We start from the raw sequence: 22,439 nt of genomic DNA on the forward strand, positions 1-22,439 counted from the left end.
CCCCCCCTTTTTCCGCCTCACCCGGGCCCCCCACTTGAACCCGAGGTTCAAGTTGTTTCCTTTCACAGCCTAGTTGTGTAGGACACAGCTCCCTGGCCCATGCTGGTATTATGAGCCTTGCGCTGCCCCCTCACACCCCCGGCTGAGGCAATTGGTCACCGGTTGGCCACTCACAGCAGCTCATGGCAGCACTCACAGCCTGCGGCAGCAGCTCATGCCGACCTCCGGCTGCTCACGGCAGCCCAGCTCCAGGGAGAGCCGTTGTTCACAATCTTAGCTGTAGAGGGCGCAGCTCACCGGCCCATGTGGGAATCGAACCTGAGACCTCGGCATTAAGAGCACGGCGTTCCAACCACCTGAGCCGCTGGGCCGGCCCAACCCCCTAGGATTTCTAACTCTCAGTCTTTATGGCTTGGTCAAAGCAAGGCCTGTCCAGCTCCCCAGGAAAGGTACCCAGAGGGTAAGTGAGGGCTCCCTTAAACATATTTCTTCAAGAACTTGGAGTCAGAGAGCACTGGGCTCCTTAGTAATGATGATGCTGCCGGTGGTAACAACAACAGGGACCATTTTGTGGGCAGGTAGACACCCATAGACATGATCTCATTTAGCCCTGGATCTTGCCTTGAAGTAATTACTTATGATCCATCCTTCAGACAAGGAGACTAGGGCTCAAGGTCATACTCTAAGTGATTCTGGCCCTAAACACCAACCCCTAATCCCTTTCTTCTGCTGCCTTACTCTCTTAGCTATGTGACCGGGGCAAGTCACTCACCTGTCCGAATCTCTCTTTCCTTCATCTGTGAAACACAGAGAATTACCATTATCATCCCATGTAAAGGGATAAAATAATATCTGACTAAACGCAATGCTGGTTTCCTCATTCTGACAACGTGCTGTCGTTATATAAGACATTAACAAAAGGGAAACTGCTGAAGCATGTTAGGAAACTACGGTCTTTTGCAACGTTTCTGCAAATCTAAAATTATTGCAAAATTAAAAGTTTATTACCTTAAAAAGTAACGGGATAAAGGGGACAGTCTGCGAGCGAGGAGACACTATCTGTGATAGGAAGACACAAGGACAAGAGGAGGCCATCAGTGTTGGGCTGGGAGGAGAGAAAATGTCTGGAAAAGGGGGTGGGGGTCCACTGAGGGAGAAAAGGGCAGAAAAGGGGGGCGGGAGGGGGGAAAACCCAATTTCTGTGGAATCCTCCTTGTTCCCAGGACTCGAGTGAGTCCCTCGTGGCCCCGAACGCCATGGCCAGGCAGCCAGTATAAACAAGAGCTTTGGGGCTGGTGTTCCCTAACCCTGGTGGCCTCCTGAGCCTGGGAATGCTGAGGTGGGGCTCCCCTCTACCCCAGCAATCAGGATATACATGCAAAATGGGAGATGGGTGGTGAGGGGTTCTCAGAAAATCAGGATGACCTTTAGCCAGTGCGGGTGGCACTTTTTTTCTCTCTGTAAACAGAGAAAGGATTCCTAAGGAAAACACAATACAGCCCAGGAATCAAGCTGCTCCTTTAAAGCCACTGGCATCTTGCAAACGGCAAGCCCATAGGGAGAGACTGACCCAGCAGGAGAGAAACCTGAGCGGTCTTAGCTTGAAGGCCTAATCAGAAGGCAGATCCGAAAAGGCCAGGGAGAGTTAAGAAAGCTCTGTTTGGGGCCTGTGAGTCATGGCCGAGGCAGCTTGGGGCTGTGGCATGGCTGGAGCCCAGCTGGAACCTCCCTCGAAAATCTACACCCCTCCCACAAGCATCCACTCCCCCGCAGGGCAGAGCTCTGGGGTGGCCTTGCACCAGACCCCATGTGGGGGAAGCAAACCGTGGCTCCAGCTTGCCCTGGGAGCTTCCACTTCGTGCACACATGCATACATTCATTCATTCATTCATTCATTCGTAATATATTTATTGACCCCTTCTGTATGCCGGTCCCTGCCCTTGGCACAGAGCTCAGATGAATGAGGAAGAGAGAAAAGAGAATGGCCTTTGCTAGGGGACACACAAAGCTGGCAGGTCAGGAGAAGACCTAGGGAAAGTGCCATTTAAGGTGGGGCACAAAGGATGATTGACAGGGCTCAGTTAGCTGAGGTGCGGTGTGGAGAGAACTTCAGACGCTTGCTCTCTGAGCTGCGCACAGCTGAATGTTGCTGGGGGTGCGGAAACGGCCCGGCTGAGGGCCAGGTGCTGCAGGAGCAAACCATCAAGGGCCTCTTAGGCTGTGTGGAGATGCTGGGACTGTTTTCCCGAGGGCAATGTCAAGATGGAGGAAGCCCAAGCACAGGTAGAATTCCAGAGCTGAGGAAACTGCGCAAGTGGAGACTGGAGCCCAGAAAGGGTGTGAGACCTGCCAGGCTCACACAGCTGGTTAGTAGCCACACCCCAGGTGTCTTGACTCCAGAACAGGACTTTTCCCACCCCTCCCACTGTCTCGATTATCTTCCAAGACCTATTTGTAAACCCAGGCAGCCCATCGCAACATGTCTACACCGAGGTAGAGGAACCTAGGGTGCGTGTAGGTGGGCGAATTAGGTCAGTGTTATGAATAGCCTGACCCAGGTGGATGATCCTGTCCTGATCCTGGGAAAGCAGGCGGGCAGGCTTCCTGCGGGGTAAGAGGTGACTTGCCCTACATGGATGACGTGAGTCCCTGGGAAGCCAGGCTCACCTTCCTCCTTCCTCTGGTCTTTGATCTCAGCTCCCTGGAGGGAGGCACAGCCTAGATTCCTGGGGGCGGCCATCCTGCTTTCCTTGCTCTGCCCTATGGGTCCAGTCTGGGGTGCCAGCCGGCCTTCTAGTCCCCTAGCTCCCCCACACTTCCTTTCTGAGGCCTTGGTAACTTTCCATTTTGGCCCCGTGGTCTGACTCAGGCCTGACCCATCACTCGGGATGTTGACTGCAGGAAGTTATACACTTCCCTCTCCTACTGCTGATTTGGGCCAGCTATTTCACTGCCCTGTGCTATGTCCCCTCCTTTCCCCAGGAGGATGATCCAATATAGCAAAGAACCTGTGGCTGCCCAGCCAATGGAACAAAGTAAATGACGGCTGGGTGGGTCTCTTTGGAGACCAGGTCACCAGGGAGCCCCTGGACTGAGGACCAGCGATGATAACCGCAGTGGCTGTCACTGATTGAGGGGCTACCATGTGCCAGGTGCTAGTGCAGCCAACAGCCCCAGGAGTCAGACACATTACCGGGCGTGCCACATGGGGAGAAAGAATGACCATGACATCTGGGCAGCAGCAAGGGCCCACGAGGGATGCATGTCTTGGATTTGAAGTGAGATGGCTGGCAAGGTGGAGCGTTCTTCTGCAGCTGTTTGCCCAGGTGCAGGGTAGCGTAGGCGGACAGCTGGCTTTGACCAGTGTTGGGGTTTTGTCAGAGAAGACAGAGACGCGAGGAGTGGGGAAGGCTGTGGAGGTGGCAAGCGACTGGGAGGGAAGGGCAGTGAGGAAGATTCGCTGAGGGACTGTGACCAGGGTGGGCCGTACAGATTGCTGGAGCTGAGGTACAGTGCTAGAGATAAGGAAGGAGGTGAGGGTCAGAGGTCAGGCCGTGGGAATGAGGGAGGTGGCGGCACTGGCTGTGGGGCTCTGAATATTCGGGCTCCATTGCTCTTGGGATGTGAGTTCGTTTCGTGCAGTATCATCAGTGCAAGCTCCGTGGAGGAGGCCCTCACTGAATACCTGTGGAGCGAATGAGGGGCTACCTGGGGGAATTCGCAGTGGAGTGACGTAAAGGATATTTTACTTTCTTCCTCCTACCTTTATTTTTTAAATAACAGCTTTATTGAGATATAATTCACATGCATCACAAATGCACCCTTTTAAATTTTTTTTTTTTTTTTAGCCAGTAGCTTTTGGTATATTTACAGAAGTGTACAGTCATCACCTATCATAATTAGATATAGTCATATCTAATTACAAGACATTTTGATCACCCCAGAAAGGAACGCTATACTCATGAACAAGCACTTCCCATTTCTCCCTCTCCTGGCAACTGCTAATCTATTTTGCGTTTCTATGGATTTGCTTATTGTGGACATTTCTATAAATGGAATCATACAATACATGGTCTTTTGTGGATGGCTTCTGTGGGGACAGAGTCCCAGAGAGCAGTTTCCAGGCTCTTGGCCTCACGTGGAAAGGTGCTGGCTCGGGTAGTAGATGGTCATGAGCTGTGGCTAATTGACCATCAGCTGTTACCAGTGAGCCAATTAGCCACAGATATAACTACCGTGCTGCGTTGGTTGGTCAGTCGGTTGGTTGGCAGGCAGAGAAGCAGACAGCAGGTTGCAGGTCGTGTGGATCCAGCCTCCAGTGAGACCATAGTGGTATGACTCCCCTACCTATGGCTCCATGGGTGTTCCTTTTTGACCTAGCCATGTCCTGCGTTCTTATGTGGGGAGCGGGAGCAGAGACCCTGCAGGCTGCCTCGCACAACAAATGGCGCAGCGAGCAGGGTCTCCCGCACAACACTTCTTTCTCTGTTTTCAAACTTCATCCATGTTGTAGCTTGTATCAGCCCTTCATTCCTTTTTTATTGTCGTCGAATTGTATCCCATCATAAGAATTCACCACATTTCGTTTATCCATTTGTTAGCTGATGGACACTTGGGTTGTTTCCATTTTTGGGCTATTATGAATAATGCTGCTATAAACATTCAGGTACAAGTTTTTGTGTGGACATATTTCTCTTGGGTATATACCTAAGAGTGGAATTGTTGGGGCAATACCCTGTTTCCCTGAAAATAAGACCTAGCCAGACAATTAGCTCTAATGCGTCTTTTGGAGCAAAAATTAATATAGGACCTGGTATTATATTATATTATATTATATTATATTATATTATATTATATTAAAGACCGGGTCTTATATTATAGTAAAATAAGACCGGGTCTTATATTAATTTTTGCTCCAAAAGACACATTAGAGCTGATTGTCTGGCTAGGTGTTATTTTTGGGAAAACGAGGTATTTACATTGTTATGAATTGGAATAAATTCTTTACATTAAGCACATAATTCTTTCACAATAAACCAATTTAAAAATATTCATTTTTCTAAAAAGATAAGTTGAATTCATAGAAAAAAATAATGGCCCCAAATTTGAGGTAGGGAAGAGATAAGGGCTGGCTGAAAGCCAGGACTGAGGGAGGCCAGCATCAGGTTGGCATGTGCCTTTGAGCAAATCACCGCCCTTCGCAGGGCCTCACCTGTGAGTTGGGGATGGGGTGGGAGTAGGCAGGGCAGCAGCTGAGGGCTGAGTTGGAATGAAGACCTCTCAGGCTCCTCCCAGCCCTGACAGCTCAAGATCTGAAGGCAGGCTGGGTTCCCACACCTGGTTAGAGAAACAGAGTAAGGAAATGATCTGGTCTTTTGAGTCCTCTCCCTAAAAGGATCAATGCTATAATATCCGTAGCCTAGGCAATAAGGCCAAATTCAACCCAGAAGAATGCTTTAGGTCACACCCTCTCTAATCCTTAATATAGATGAATAGAAATAAAGCGATGTTTAACTCTATCTGCCATTTACCTTTCACTCTAAAGTGCTTCTCAAACTAATATGTATGTACACACACAATCCTGGGCCACTTGTTGACATGCAAATGTCAAATCAATACGTCTGAAGTGAGACCTGAGATTCTGCAATTCTGAGCTCCCAGGTGACGTCAGCGCTGCTGGTCTCCAGACCACCATTTATTTTTATTTTATTTCTTCCTGTTTAAAATATAATGCAAGTTTATTATAGAGATTTTGAAAATACAGATAAGAGAAGAAAACAAACATCAGCTGTAATCCCACCATCCAGAGAATTCACTAACATTTTGGTATTTATTCTAGTACAGACCACAATTTAAATAGCATGGTTCCATCCTTCCTACGCAAGGGAATGAACTGGCACTATACAGTCTTTGTCATTATTCATTAGGGAAACCTGTCCCTATTGCATGGTGTTTTGATGGATCTCTCATAGTTAGTTGTTTGATGAGTAGATGAATGAAAGAACAAAATGCTTATGCCTGTTCCCAGGAAGAATGTGAGGAGAAATAATGTCATTTAACTCTTTCAATAACCCTGTGAGATAAGAAGGTTATCCTGTTTTGCAAATGGAGAGGCACAGAGAGGGCGAAAGGCAGGGCTGTGTTGTGTTCACCCGTGCCTCTACACTGGAGCGCCTCACTTCCTGTTTCCCACCTCCTGGCGCTCACTGGAGACGCCTTTCAGCCATGGATAGATATATCAGCTAGCCCCAGACAGAAAAAGGATATAAGATATCTAAGCCCTAAGATCTCCTATAGGTATGCAAATTTATGTGACAAAGATGTTCCTCGCAGCATTATTTATGACAGAGAAATGCTGGAAACTCCATGCACACCATGGAGTTGCTAAAAGGTGACATGAAACCATGCAAACTGCCTTCCTGTTAAATGTTATCACCTGTCATTTCTTTCTTGGTTTTCATTACTACTTATTTTGTTTCTTGTCTATCCCCTCCAGTAGAATGTAAATTCTTTGAAGGCAAGGATATTGGTGGGTTCCAAACTTCTGAGCACATGGGAGGGGCTCAAGAAATACCTGTTGAGTGAACATAAACATTTTGAGATAGCAAGTTAAAAAACAAGTTGCAGAATGGTATGTATAGACTGATTCCATCTCTGTTAAAGAAAAAAATGTTTGAATTTGGGTAGAGAAAAATCTGTAAGTCCGCATATTCATTATCTCAGGGGTTGGGAATGGAGATTATGTGTGGTGATTCCCATTTTCCATTGTTTCATTCTGACTTTTTTTTACTATGAGCATGATTTCTTTAGTAATAATAAAAATAAATGTTTGTAAAAGAATAATCATCCAGACTCCTTTTCATGTATGCAAGGATGGCTATAAAAGAATGTTTATTCCAGCACTATTTATAGCGGCAAAAGCATTGGAAGTGACCATTTATCCACTTTAAAACATATATTGTTTTAGTTTTTTACAGTGAACATTGCAGTGGACTGAATGTTTATGTTCCCCATCCCCCAATTCATATGCTGAAATCCTAACCCCCAAGGTGATGGTATTTGGGGGTGGGGCTTTGGGGAGATGATTAGGTCATGAGGACAGGGCTAGCTCTCATGATTGGGATTAGTGCTCTTCTAAAAAAGACTCCAGAGAGATCCCTCACCCTTTCTACCATGTGAGGACAAGCAGAAAGACAGCTGTCTATGCACCAGGAAGAGGGCCCTCGCCAGACTCTGAATCTGACTGTGCCTTGATTTTGGACTTCCAGTCTCTAAAACTGTGAGAAAATACATTGCTGTTGTTTATAAGCCATGCAGTCTATGGTATTTTGTTATTGCAGCCCAAACAGACCAAGACAAACATGTATTTGTATAATTGTTACAAAAACAAACAAGAGGGCGGCGATATGTAGGCTAGCTGACTTGTGACACAGAGAGCAGGCAGCTCCCCTCGGGCCCACGGTCCAGGAGCCACTGCACCTGACTGAGCCTACTTAGTTTTTTCTTGTCCCACCACACCGTGTGAACAGCACAAACCGTGCCTGGCAACTGTGACCAGGTGTGGAAACCAGGCGATCTGCTGTAGAGACCAAATGCCGAACTCTATGTGGTCTCCTTAGGGACGAAAGACAGAAGTCCTGATGGTACCACCGGCTTGCCCTCAGATCAGTCCATCACCTCCCAACATGTGAGCTTGTCTCTGGAAGCTGGGGTCACTTTCTCTCTGGCTCAGCTTTCATGGATTCCCAGCTCACCCTGACCATACACTCAGGACAGGATAAACAAAACCCCTGGAGGGGGGGAGCTGGGTGTGTTCTCAGAGCATTCTGGGAAAATAAGACCCAAGTCTCAAGTCTGGCTCTCTCTGTTGGGCAATTTCCCTGCCTCATTATCCCACACAGGTTAGAAGGCACGGTGGTGAACCTCTCTTTGATAATGATTTCCCCAACAAATATTGATGCAGCTGTGGACAGGCATTAGGACTTCCTCCTGCCTTCAAAAATTTGACAATGTAGAACCACAAGTACAAAAGAGACAAGTACTTCCAAATGAGGGTCCTGCAGAGACTAAGAGGTCCCTGGAATGCATCCATTCTGGGGGCTCCCAGTACAATACCAAATGAAGAAATACTAAAATAGGTTGACAGAAATTATAGCCTATTTTAAATGCTCACATTAAATGGGTGAACCCTTTGAAGACACACACAAATCACAATGCAGTTGTGCTAGTCACAAGATGATAGGAATTATAAAAATATTCATGCACAACAGCCCAAAGGCTGTGTGGCCTGGAAATGTGACACACGTTTAAAGTTGTCTGATGGATGTCTTGTTTCATGCCTGCCTGGGAAAATCAGCACAGTATGTAATGGTTGGTGCCTGCCCATGTGTGATCTGTCATATCACTCACCTAGTTTGTTTTCATCCCCACACTTATCTCTATCAGAAGTCACCTTATTTGTTTCCTCATTTGCCAAATGCCCCTTTTAGAATACAGGTGCCACGAGACAGGACCCTTCTCCATCCACTGCACCACTGGCACATGGTAGGCACTCCATCCATTTTGATTAAATGAATGGATATGTGATATCTTCATTTATGTGAGTTCAAGTGTGGGTACACACACACACAAAATGGGATTTAGTGCTAAGAGAGACTGCATTCCATAGGGCGTGGTGGTCCCTAGGGAAGACGAGCAGAGCTCTGGGGTTCTCCTGAATTCAGGGAGGTGATACTTGAGCTGGATTTGAGAGATGAGTGTGATGGGGATTTGTGGGAAGGAAGAGGCATTTTCCATCTCCATCTGCTCTTCTCTCTGCAGGACAGTAAGACGGGAGAGGCTGTTCAAGAGACCATCGCTAAGTGAAAAAGCAAGGTTTAAAAGAGTTTATCTAAAATGGTCACGTTATTGCAAAAATCAGTAATGTTACTAACATAGGAAAGGTTGGGGAATCCACACCACCTTGTTGATGGTATTGACTCTCAGGATAGAGCATTTGGGGGAGATTTTACTTCTCATGCTTTGGCTTTACACAGTGCTTAAACTTTATATATATTTGTAATCAGTAAAGAAAGGTAAAAAATAACCTCGTTACATTGAATTGTTTCACAATGTCTTATACGCTTTTCTCTTTCCTTTCTGCCTAGGAAGTTCTGTTTCGTTTTTGGATGAGTCAAGATTACCAGTTACAGGCATGCATTTGAAATATGCAGGGTTAATTTGTCTTTAAGCAGAATACCCCTAGACTACAGGACCTCGCATTGATTTTAGGACGTGCGAAAGAATATACGTAATGTATTTAAGTTAGGAGGCATCATAAGCTGTGAACTTGGTGCTCAATTTAGGAATTAGAACATTACTGATGATGGGTCTTTCTCTGTCCCATCCATCCCCTGAGTCCCCACCAGAGGAAACCACTATCCTGAATTTCGTGTTGAGCAGTCCTTTCTTCTGATTGTCATTCCCCTTTAAAAAAATAATTTTCATGATACATGCATACATCCTTATTCGATATGTCTGTGAACACTCATCAAGCTGTATACCTGTAATGTGTGTATTTTCTGTACATACATCTGTATGTAAGAACATCAATAAAAAGATAACAACAAAAGTAAATAAATTAAATTTAAATTTAAAAAGTTAACCACAACGTAAGTGCAGGTGCTCAGAGAGTTCCACCCTAACAACAAGGTAGGAGGAACCTGTGCCCTGGACTCTGCTTTAGAAAACCCTGCTCAGTGGCAAGTCCACAGAGCCAAAGGGATGTACCCATCCAAAGGCCACAGCCCCACTTGTCCACATTGCTCTAGGTACCCAGACTCTAGAAATCTGGCCCGAATGCTCTGGGTCGACCTCCAGAGCCTGCACAGGTCTCTTCCAGGGTCCATTCTTCTGAGAGTGGACTGTCTTGCTGGTGTGTGCACCTCTAGGCCAGGTGAGTGGCCAAGGACTCTTTTTGTAGGAAGTGTGGCTGGCACCTGGATGCGGAGGCTGGGATGTCCACACATGTGAGCATGAGGCTCTCGAGGTATCGAATGGCAATCGCAGTGGGAAGAAAAGAAAGGGGAAAGGCCAAGACCAACTCTCTTTGAATTGCCACCTCTAGTTTGGAACTCCAAAGGGTCTAAAAATTTTACATTTGAATCTGGCCTTCCAAATTGTTACGAAGGTGTATTTGTCAAGATGGGAGGAGAGAAAACCATTCTATTTAAGTTTAACTTGATTTGTAGCTTTTATATATTTAGACCTAGGTATGTGAATCTCCACTGGTATTTTGTTCCAGGCCCTACAGATTTTAGGGTGAAGCTGTGCCCAGGGCCCACCCCCAGAGGGGACGAGATTCTAGGATTTTTTCAAAAGCCCCTCAGGTGATTCTTGGGTGCAGCCAGAGTTGAGAATTTCTGTTTTAATGTGTATTTTTATTGGTTTTGATGGAGCTATTGTATCAGTTCTTTCCTTTATTGTCTGCTCAGGTTTTTTTTTTTTTTTTAAAGATTTTATTGGGGAAGGGGAACAGGACTTTATCGGGGAACAGTGTGTACTTCCAGGACTTTTTTCCAAGTCAAGTTGTTGTCCTTTCAATCTTAGTTGTGGAGGGTGCCCTTCAGCTTTAAGTTGTCCTTTCAGTCTTAGTTGTGGAGGGCACAGCTCAGCTCCAGGTCCAGTTGCCGTTGCTAATTGCAGGGGGCGCAGCCCACCATCCCTTGTGGGACTCGAGGAGGAATTGAACTGGCAACCTTGTGGTTGAGAGCCCACTGGCCCATGTGGGAATCGAACTGGCAGCCTTCGGAGTTAGGAGCATGGAGCTCTAACTGCCTGAGCCACTGGGCCGGCCCAGTTGTTTTTTTTTTTAATCTTAAGAAACCCTTCTTTACCCAGCACTCACAACAATTATCTTCTATATTTGTCTGAAAGTTTTGCTTTCATATTTAATATCGGGATTGATTTTCTTCCTGTGTAGTGAGATAAGATCCATTGCATCTCTTTCCAAGTAGATTACGGATTATCCCAGTACTGTTTACTCACCATGTCATCCTGGTCCCAGATTAGCAATGCCATGTGTATCTCACCTCAGGGGTCATACAGGTGTGGCTCTGCTCTGGGACTCTTTTTCCTGTTCTATTAGTGAGGCTTATCTTTCTGTAATTCGCGTTTATCGCTTGTGTAATACGTTTTATTTTTCTGTTAAAAAAAAAAAACACTCTCAGGAAAATCTTTGAAACTCATTCACCCATAGCTATGATTGTTAATGGTGGTAAAATGATACACTTCCCAAGGTGCTTTTAACTGAACAGGGATCACACTTAAAGCGAAAGGAGAGAAGCTCCAGTAGTGACATTTCAGCTGAGCCAGCCACTGAGGTGGGGGGTGTGGACGTGGAATCCAGCATCATCACGTCCCTGAAATCATGCCACCCAGGTGGCAACACCTGCCGGACACATAGGCCAGTCCTAGCACATGGGTCAACATTTCCCATCATTGGGACAGGGGCAATTTGAGGAATTTATTTACTTTTCTAGTGGACAGAGGGGGAGATTGAAAAGGGGAAGACTAGAGAAGCACTGGGTTGGCTCCTGGCATCGGAGGGACCTGCATCCATACCTTGTTATTGACCGTGATTCTTTTTCCAGGGTCACGTTCAGCCTTTGTATAAAAGAATTCTGCTTAGGGTGGTATGCTTTTCTTGGATGAACAACTAGCTACGTCATGGAAAACAACTCGAGCAACTAGACTTTTTGGACCCTGAGGGCTTGAGTTTGAGCGCTGGCTCTGCCACCCTGAGGCCTCAATGCGAGTCTCAGTGTCCTTTACAAAGTTAGGCTAATGCTGCCTCCATGAAAAAGTTCTAATGAGCTGAAGTATTGGAAGGGGCTTCGTAAGTTACCAAACTCCTGCCAAGTGTTTGCTCTATGGATGTCTGTCTAGCCTTCCACAGGAATGTCATCTTACATGATTACTCTCCGTAGTCTTTCCTAAGGGAGAAAAAGAGAGACACTTGAGTTTAAGTTTTGTAATTCACTTACCCTAAATAACACTGAGCAAGAGCTGAATCACCACACATGAATTACAGCCTGGACATAGCTGGTTGGAACCATTCCCCAACCTTTTTAGCCAAAACGCTGTCCATTCCTCAGTGTTCTCCCTCTTCTGCGTCCCACCCCAGCCAAGGACTGACTCAGACTTAAGGGAGAAGTAGCCTGAATTCAACAAACTTGTATTTAGCATCTTCTTATATTCCTACACCGAGCCAGATTTTTTAAGGCAAGGAGAGCCCCAGAACTGGAAGTCTTCAAGAGACCAAATCAGAAGTTGTCAGAGATGTTGTAAATGGGATTCAGGCATTTGATGAGAGGTTGGACTAGAGAAACAACTAAGATCCCTTCCAACTGTAAGTTCTACGTGGAAGGGTTCCTGCCTTCTAGAAGTGTGCAATCTAGTTAGGGTGGTAAGACATGAACAATATGGACATTTGTAGGAAAAAGGCCAAAATGAATGACAATGAAGAAAATGCTGTAAGACCTCAGAGACCACTGGGGGCTGGAGAGGGATGCAATTTTGGAGGTGGAACTGAAGGAATGAGTAGGATTGGGAAGGGGAAAGGAAAGAGAAAATACATTTGTGGACAACATTAGCCAAGGCTAGGAATTCGATTCAACAGTCATGTACTGAGTGTACCTCTGGGGCAGATACAAACTCAAATCAGAATTTCAATCCTGAAAGAATTCTGAAATATCATTCTGGTGTTAGTCAAGTGACTTCCTCTTCAAGCTGAAAGTCGTCGGTTGTATGGACAATGGAGTTCTTTGTTCCAGGGCAGTGAGTCACTGAAGTAAGGTGGAAACCTTACCCAAGGTTGGCCCGAGAGCATCACGGTGAGTGGGCTTCTGGACTCTGTCCTCCAGCCCATTCGACCCATTTTCAATCGACTGCTTACATAAAATCTACTTCTATTTGGACTACTTAAACTATTTTCTGTTTTTCCTAACTGTTTCTGACTAATATAGCATCTAACAAATGGATACTTTAGATTGTATGTTGTGTGGTGATAGAAGTCGTCACAAGGCACCCAGAAGAGGTCCTGGCACAAACATTCATTGGGGTAGCGCTGAGATTGACCAGGTTGCAGTAGGGAGGTGGCTACACTGAGAGGGAAAAGGCTGGGAAGATTCATTTTATTGGGTGTCTATAGCCAGACATTCTTCTAGGCACTGGAGCTTACATTCCAGTGGGAGATGTAGACAAAAACAAGTAAGCAAGAGACTGCAGGTAGAAATAAGTACAAAGAAGAAAAATAAAGCCAGGGAAAGATATAGGGTAATGGGGAGAGGAGTGTTCTTGATGGTCACAGAGCATCTAAAGAAGTACTGTTTGAGATCTGATCAATGTCAAGGACACATCCATGTGCAAATCTTTTTTTTTTTTTTAAAGAGTTTTATTGGGGAAGGGGTACAGGACTTTATCGGGGAACACTGTGTACTTCCAGGAGTTTTTTCCAAGTCAAGTTGTTGTCTTTTCGATCTTAGTTGTGGAGGGTGCCATTCAGCTTCAAGTTGTCCTTTCAGTCTTAGTCGTGGAGGGCGCAGCTCAGCTCCAGGTCCAGTTGCCATTGCTAGTCGCAGGGGGCGCAGCCCACCATCCCTTGCGGGAGTCGAACAGGCAACCTTGTGGTTGAGAGGACGTGCTCCAACCAACTGAGCCATCTGGGAGCTCAGCGGCAGCTCAGCTCAAGGTGCCGTGTTCAATCTTAGTTGCAGGGGGCGCTGCCCACCATCCCTTGTGGGAGTCGAGGAACCGAACTGGCATTGTGGTTGAAAGACCACTGGCCCACGTGGGAATCGAACCGGCAGCCTTACAGAGTTAGGAGCTCGGAGCTCCAACCGCCTGAGCCACCGGGCCAGCCCCCATGTGCAAATCTTGAGGCAAAGCATTACAGGCAGAGCAAACAGCAGAGATAAAGCCCTGAGGTGGGAAAGAGCATTGCTTATTTGAATTACCCTTGCAAGGTATGGTAAATATTTTTCAACTGGGTGAGGTATGCGGGTTTAACCCACGGAAGCACTCCCTTGGAGTTGACTATCAGACAGGTATGGCTTAATAAGCCAGCCTGCATGACCTGGGACAACTAAAGTTGGAAGGATTGAACCAGCTGTCACTCAAGGAAGGTGGGTTCTTGGTCTGTAACGGCCAATCAGGGCAGAAGCAGCAGCAACATTGCAGCTTGCTAGTCAATGAGAGGCTAGAGGCAGCTAAACCAACAAGGGAAATGCTACTTACATTCTGGACACTGTTGGGGGCATTGTAGCGCTCACAAGTATTCGCACAGCACATTCTTAGTTCTGTAAGATACACAGGATAGTTCTTATCTTCATATTGTAGATGAGGAAACTGAAATGAAATGATTTACCTGTTATATAGTGAGCTACAGGCCAACCTGAGACCCATTTTTCCTGAACCCCAATCGAGTGTTCATTCCTTAAAGAAGACAGTCAGAGGGGGTGGCCAGTTAGCTCAGTTGGTTAGAGCACGATGCTCGTAACACCGGGGTTGCTGCTTCAATCCCTGCTTGGGCCAGTGTGAGCTGTGCCCTCCACAACTACATTGAAACAACTACTTGACTTGGAGCTAATGGGTCCTGGAAAAACACACTTAAAATAAATAAAAAGTTAAAAAAAAAAAAAGAGAGAGACAGTCATGTGAACACCAAGACGTTAAGGCCAGAACTCTAAATAGCTGATGAGTGGGGGAAAAACTTGCTTCTGTCAAATCTCTACTCCCTTCCTTCCATTTCCCGACACACACAATTTTGGGGACCTCTGTTCCTCTCAAAATCCATGCTTAATTTTCTATCACATCCTTATTAATATTAAATTATAAAATTAAATATATTGTTTCAAATGCAAGAATATTGCATTTGAATGAGGGACAAATCTTAAATCAATGAAACAAGTAATTTCTGGAGTAGTTATCCAATAGAAAAATAATGTGAGCTGTACATACACTTTAAAAATGTCTAGTAGCCACATTTTAAAACAGGGCAGATTAAATTAATTTTAATATATTTAATTCAATTGATCAAAATATTGTTTAAAACATATAATCAATATAAAATATTAATGAGATAGTTTTAATTTTTTTTTTTTGGTACTACCATACGTCTTCAAAATCTGATGTGTATTTTACACTTACAGTACGCCTCCATTTGGACTAGCCATGTTTCAAGTACTCAGTACCACCTGTGGCTTGGACAGTCCTGGGCAATGCAGCTCTAGAAGCAGCACTGCCAGTATTTGAGATTGACCAGTATGAAGTTGGCAGACCCCTTTTATTGGACAAAGTGTGTTCTAATGTTCCTCATACCACACTAGATATGTATTGGGTCATCTTCCAAGCATGTACTGGGTCATCTTCCAAGAAAAAGAAATGAAAAGGAATTATAGTTAAGTCAACTTTTGAGATTATGCAGCCTAGAAGTCAGCAAACTTCAGCCCTGGTCCAAATCTGGCTCGCTGCCTATTTTTTTTCTTTTTTTCCCCCCTTGTCCACCTCCTCCCCTACTCCGGTTCAAGCCATTGTTTCTCAGTCTAGTTGTGTAGGACACAGCTCCCTGGCCCCCCAGGGCAGCCCACAGCAGCTCAGCTCCAGGGAGAGCCGTTGTTCACAATCCTAGCTGTAGAGGGCGCAGCTCACTGGCCCACGTGGGAATTGAATTTAGGAGCACAGTGCTCCAACCACCTGAGCCACTGGGCCGGCCCCTATTTTTTTCCTATAGTCTTGGAGCTAAAAATGGTTTTTATGTTTTTAAATGGTTAGAAAAATTGACAAAAGAATGCTTCATGATATGTGGCAATTAAATGAAATTCAAACTTCAGTAATAAATTCTGTAATAAAATTGTACTAGAATGCCTCCATGTTTACTTGCTTACATTTTGTCTGTGGCTGCTTTTGAGCTACAGTGGCAGAGCTGGGTAGTTGCCATAGAGAAGATATGGCCCGCCAAGGCCAAAATAGTATTTATTATCTGGCCTTTTATAGAAAAAGTTGGCTGAACCCTGGACTGGACCAGTAACTCCGATTCTAATTGGTGGGGAATTGAGGCACAAAAAGAGAAAATGGCCTAAGATCACAGTCAGCCAATAGTTGAAAGAATTCTTTGGTTCTCTCTTAGTGTTCTTTTTAGTATACTATCACATCAAAGCAGATAAACAAAAGTTTCTCGGTTTATCATGCCAACGACCATTTGGTCCTTTAATATACCTTCTATCTGCTCATTCTCACACACAGGCCCTATCTAGATTTTTAGCATGGGCAGCTGCATCTGTAACCTCGAGAGGGCAGCACTGGCTAAGGTGACTCCAGAGTGCAACCTCTTATCCAAGAGATAACCAAAATGAAAAAAGAAAGAAAGAAAAAAAACAGGTCAAAAAGGCCCTGAATTGCTTTTGATGACACGCACACAGGAGTGCAAATGCAAATGTAAGACAGTTTTGATCTTTATTGTTTTGGACAAATTGCCAAAGGTGGAATTCCCACATCTAGCTAAAATGGAAGGTACAGAAGCCAAATCAGCAGCAAAAGAAAGGTGGTAATTTCAGAGAGAAGCACCCTATTTTCTGAGTATTGGGGGAGCATGGGGAGGAAATTAGTTTTCCAAGAGCGCTAGTAGGCAAATGGAGTCGTGCTCATGACCCAGATTTGTCCTGGTTCTGTGTGGGCTGAAGAAGGGGTTCCGTCTCTTCATTTTGGGATGTCTAATAATCAAATGGGGCTAGTGGGGCTTGCAGCCTAGTATCAATGAGGTATTTATGAAGTATAATTAATGTTTGCAGTGGGCTTTGAGATCCTCCAGCTTAAAAGGTGCCCTGGGCAAGATGCAAGATGGACTGGTGTTATTGTGAGGGCAGGTATATTTTGTGGGTGTCACCACTGTTGTTGTTTACGGAGGCAGTGGGGGGGGGGAGGGAAAGTAGGTTAAGACCAGGTGGCACAATCTTTCAACGTGGCCTAGAACTGGGCCACAGGAAACCTGTATAGGCAGACTATCACATCAGATGGTGTAGAGAAATTTCACTGAGAATGCATAAATCCCCAGAGGCAGAATAGTTAGCTTCGTGACACATAATCACACCTAGAAGAAATCTGGTGGGGCTAATTAGAAAAACACATATGGCAGTTCCGGCTTTACAAGGAAGGGGACTGAGTGCTTTACTCAGCAAATATCTTTCGTCAGCTTGAGTTTGACTTCCGAGATTTTCTGAGAACTGAGTATTTTTCCTAAGCAATCCTAAAATGCCTTGTGCTGGGTAACAGCAGGAACTAGGCTGGTTGCCTAATTAAGCATCCCCATACTGCAACATTTAAAAACACTTAAGGGAATCCCAATGAGTTCCTAATGTCTGATTCCTAAATTTAGTCCTAAATTGGTCCACTGAATCCTCTTGTATGACCTTGGCCAATTACGTAATACCTAATTGCCAGTGATAATGATGAAAAATTGAAAATGATGGCACGAGTTAGTTGATTCACTTCTCCTTGCAGGTATTCCATCAGGACCAAAGATAAGGGCTTCTCCCAGGAATACAACCTCAGCATATTAGAAATTGCTTTCAAACTCAAGCAATTAACTATATTACTTACTTTAGTCCCAATACTAAACAAAAGGAAATGCACTAAATGGGATTTTTTTTTTCAGCCAGAACTTTGGTCCAGATTAGTCCTATAATATGTGGGAAGACCATGTAGATTTATCATGAAAATAGTCCAGTGTAGTTGGGGTATATTTAAAAATCTTCGGCAGAAACATCAATAAATTTATAACCTTATTCTGTTACCTAGAAAAGTAAATCTACAACTCCAATACTGTATTTGCTTTGGAAATTATAATCCATGAAAAAAACGAATGAAGAAAGAAAACAAAAAGGTAATATAACACTCATGTGCCCAGTATTGTAAATGTAACTGGAATGTAATTTATGACATCCACATAAAGCTAATTGACTTAGATAGTTTTGGTTTTCTGGCTTTTGTATATTTTTGTCAGTTGTGTAACATTACCTGGTTTATCCGGTCAAATCCTATTTTATGTAATATTGTATTCTATCCTTGAGTTTCAAACCAGTTGATAGAATCTTTAGGTCTCAGTACATCCCTCTAAGGAAAAAAACCCATCCAACTAAAAATGATTCTATTTCCATATTTATATTGTATTTCTCATTTAAGGAGTGAAAAAACTCAGTAGACTTTATCTTAACTCCCCCTAACAGAAACACCTCAGATTTGAATAGCGCTTCTCAGTTTATAAAGCACTTTTACATCCATTCTCTCATTTCATAGGTCTTCAAAACAACCTGGTGGGGTAGATATGACATATGTAGTGTAGTTATTTAATAGATTCATTTCTAAAATGAATTCAATGAATATTTATTGAACAACTATTGTTTGCTAGACACTATTTTAAATAATTACCATTCGGTGGGAAATAAAACATACCAAGACCCTGCCAGAAATGTTTGGGACTTGCCCAAGAACTCAAAGTAAATCCAAAACCTTTTGACTTGTGTACTGCACCATAATTCCCATCTTCAATTGGAAAAGTGAAGCATAGATAACTTACTTATCTTGACTCTGCCTCTTAGTATATTAGTGGCATTTCTTGCTCAAGCACATCTGTTCACCAGCATTTGCACCCATACATTCTGGCTTCCGGTCTTTCACTAGATGAACTATTTTAAACTCCGATGTAAAGCCAGTTCCTTCACGTATCTAATCCCTCTCTCCCACTTACGGACATGGATACAGTCAACTCCCTGCCACCCACGTCAATTCTCAACTGTATCAGTTGTGTTGTGAAAAAGTATTGTCATTTCTTCCACCTTAAAAACAAATTTCTCTTGAAACCATTTTCCCCAGCCACGTGCTCCCTTCCCGGCTATCATTCCATTTTTCTGCTCTCCTTTTGCAACAGACTCCTCCCATTCTGTACTTTAATTTCAAAGTCAATGAAATATTTCTTGAACAAATGCAGAATAAATGAACTAGGGATGTTTCACATGAAGATAAGTAAGCTCAACTATTCAGAGGACTCATCACCAAAAATAGACAACAACAACAACAAAATCCCAACAAAGCTGGTTTTATATTTCTCCAAAAGGCAGAACTATAATCAATGGTTAGAAACATCCAACGTGAGATTTGTACAAATATAGTTTCAATTTCTCCAATATAATGGATGCTATACCTTTGCAAAGTAAGAAAAAAGATATAAACCTTTTTAAGATATAGTATTCTTGGACCTCTCAAGGGGTTGAAGTTTCATCACATAACCTCCACACCAGCAACCGATGCACTTGGACCTCAGAAATACATCTCAAGTCAACTAACTGGCTTGTTAAAAAAAATGGTCCTTGTTTCTCAGCTATATTTTGAAGTCTACATCACTGATTCTCAGGAGGTGTGAGAAAAGTCCCACAAAGCAGATGCATTAGGATCTCCCGGAATTCTGATATTCCATTCAAGGGAGACAGTGTTCCTCAACCCCCAAATGAATCACCACCATTATGAATCAGTATAACTGATGGAAGTACAGTGAGTGCTGGAACAAGGGAAAAACAGTTGAAGATTATTCTATATAAACTGGAAAGAGCAATATTTCATGAGTAATTAGAATATGTAAACTCAACTATATAATATGCTAGGCTTCATCCAAATTGATAAATATTTAAAAATATTGCTTGAACGACTATTCAGCATGTTTCAGGACAAAATATACATAATACCTTATATCTGTATATTATCACATGCTCCAATAATGGTAAGGTAATACAATTGAAGATAAAAATTTTAGCTTCTGTATTTGTCAGTATACAGGATACAGAAGGTGGAGCTTGAACCCAGGATGATAAATACATTTTCAAATAAAGCACATAGCCAAACTAGTTAACTATTGTTCACTGGGGATTGGCGGAACTGGAGCAGGTGACAGGTGACAAAATCCTATTGAAAGGAAAGATCTGGACACTTAACTCCTAGGGCATTACTATTCTTGTGATGGAGTCAGTTTGCCACCATTGTTCCAATATTTTTACAGGAAATACAACAAAGCGGCAGCATCCTCAGTGATAACTGAGGTGTATACTCGAGAAACCAGGGCAAAGTCTGCTTTGTTGCATCTCTAAGCCTGACTGCATGACTGGCTGAGTCACCTCAGACCACTGGTGAGCACTGATGGTTATATAAATTCCAGGAAAATCTCTGTGCTATATTCTTTGTCCTACTGACCAAATTCTTCCAAGTCCTGACTTAATTCCAAGCTCAGGATTTGCAGATTTTATAGGAAGTAGTATTCTTCTCCAAAGAAACTGTATATTGTCCATGTTGTTGTGAAACAGGTAGAAGTTTAGAAACAGGCTATATATCCTGAGAGTGTAACAATTCTTCCAGAAGCCTACTAGCGTTGAGTTCCTGATTCTTGCACTGATCCAAGAACTTTCGGAAACTAAAGATATTTTCTACCATCACAGTCCCTGGCATCTTCTCCACCCCCGACTCCACTTTCCCAAAGACTCGCTGATTTTTTTCTTCAACCCAATCAAGCTTTTTGCCCCCACTGCTCTCGTCAAGGTTACCCATAACCTCTCTGTTGCTCTAACAGTCAATTCTCAAGCCTCATCTTAAATTCGCAGCAGCATTCCGGGTGGTCACACACTCCTCCTTCAACCATTTTCTTCACCTGAGTCCAAGACACTACTCCTCTCTTGGTTTTCCTCCTACCTTGCTGGTTTGCTCCTTCTCAGTTGCTTTGCAAGTTCCTGATTTCTGTAAAGTGCCTCAGGGCTTTCCTGGTTCTTTCCTTCTACAGAAGGTGCCAAAAAATGTATATACATTTTATGAAAGGAAAACTATATTAAAATTGTAACACTCAGTATATACCGATAACAAAAGATGAATGAATACAAGTCACGTTTGACTTCTGCAATTACAAGAGATGCTCAAAGTACTTACCATCAGCGTCCAGACACTTCTGATTACGGCGAACTACTGCTTGAGCAACGCTGACCAAAGTGTCCACTTGTATCGCTGTGCAAGCTGTTTCAATTTCTTCCCAAAGTACCACCAGTGTAGCCAGTTTTCTGCTGGTGTAGCTGGTTTTCCATGGTACACCAACCACATCCTTTAAGGTCCCCCATAGGTAGACGTCAAGAAGTGTTAAGTCAGGAGAACATGGGGGAGACTCAACCGCACCTCTTCGTCCTATCCATTGTCCCGGCAAAGTCTCATTGAAATTTTCATCGAGGTAAGCACTCACGTCACGGAGGTCTTGCACTCCTCGAAGGACAATGGTGCTTCCACCATTTTCTCTGACTGTCCTGCCTGTTGCATGGTGACGCTGATGCTAGCATTCATTTGATTAACGCCATTTTTTTAATTTACATTTTTATTGGGAAATATTGGATATTGGGGAACAGTGTGTTTCTCCAGGGCCCATCAGCTCCAAATCATTGTCCTTCAATCTAGTTGTGAAGGGCGCAGCTCACTGGCCCATGTGGGAATCAAGCCGGCAACCCTGTGGTTCAGAGCTCCCGCTCTAACCAACTGAGCCATCCGGCCACCCGATTAACCCCATCTTTTCAGTGAACGTCATACTAGTAATACACATTGTTCCGTAATTCAATTCAACTTCAGAAAGTAATACATAGGTAACATCTCTTAAAATGTGTATACATTTTTTGGCACCTGCAGTATATCTGCTTACTCCCTTGGTGATCTCATTCAGTTCTGGACTTAGAATGCCATTTACATGCTGAAAACCCTGCCCCCCACCTTATATATTATATAGAATGCATAATATATTTAGATGACATATAAACAAAAATGTATGTTCAGAACTTCCTCCTGAATTCGAGGCATATCCAACAGCCTACCTCATGTTTCCATTTGAATATCTTACAAATATCTCAAACTGAACTTGTCCAAAATGAACTGAAATCATTTTTTCCTCCGCTTCCCCCACCCAATTCCGTGTCAAGCCGTTGTTGTTCTGTCTAGTTGTGGAGGATGCAGCTGACTGGCCCATGTTGGTATTTTGAGCATTCCACCTGGCTCACGGCAGCCCAGCTCCACGGAGAGCTGTTGTTCACAATCTTAGCTGTAGAGGGCGCAGTTCACTGGCCCATGTGGGAATTGAACCGGTGACCTCGGCGTTAGGAGCACGGTGCTCCACCCACCTGAACCACCCGGATTCCCCAAAATGAACTCTTGATATTCCCCTGGAAAACTATTCTATCCAGTGTTCTCTATTTCAGTTGATTTCAACTCAGCCTTCTAGTTGCCCAGGTCAAAAACCTCAGGCTCAGCCTTGACTCCTCTTTTTATCAACTCCATGTTCAACCCATCAGAAAGTCTACTTGGATTTACCTTCAAAATATATCCAAGGTCGCTTAGTC

The 22,439-nt window shown here is 44.0% G+C and overlaps 1 pseudogene; it reads right to left on the reverse strand.

Moving 5' to 3' along the window:
• Nucleotides 1–19,936: 19,936 nt before the first annotated feature.
• Nucleotides 19,937–20,909, reverse strand: LOC117027841 (COP9 signalosome complex subunit 8-like; annotated as a pseudogene).
• Nucleotides 20,910–22,439: the final 1,530 nt, after the last annotated feature.

The sequence above is a fragment of the Rhinolophus ferrumequinum genome, chromosome 9, assembly GCF_004115265.2.
Source record: "Rhinolophus ferrumequinum isolate MPI-CBG mRhiFer1 chromosome 9, mRhiFer1_v1.p, whole genome shotgun sequence".
NCBI classification, from domain to species: Eukaryota; Metazoa; Chordata; class Mammalia; order Chiroptera; family Rhinolophidae; genus Rhinolophus; species Rhinolophus ferrumequinum.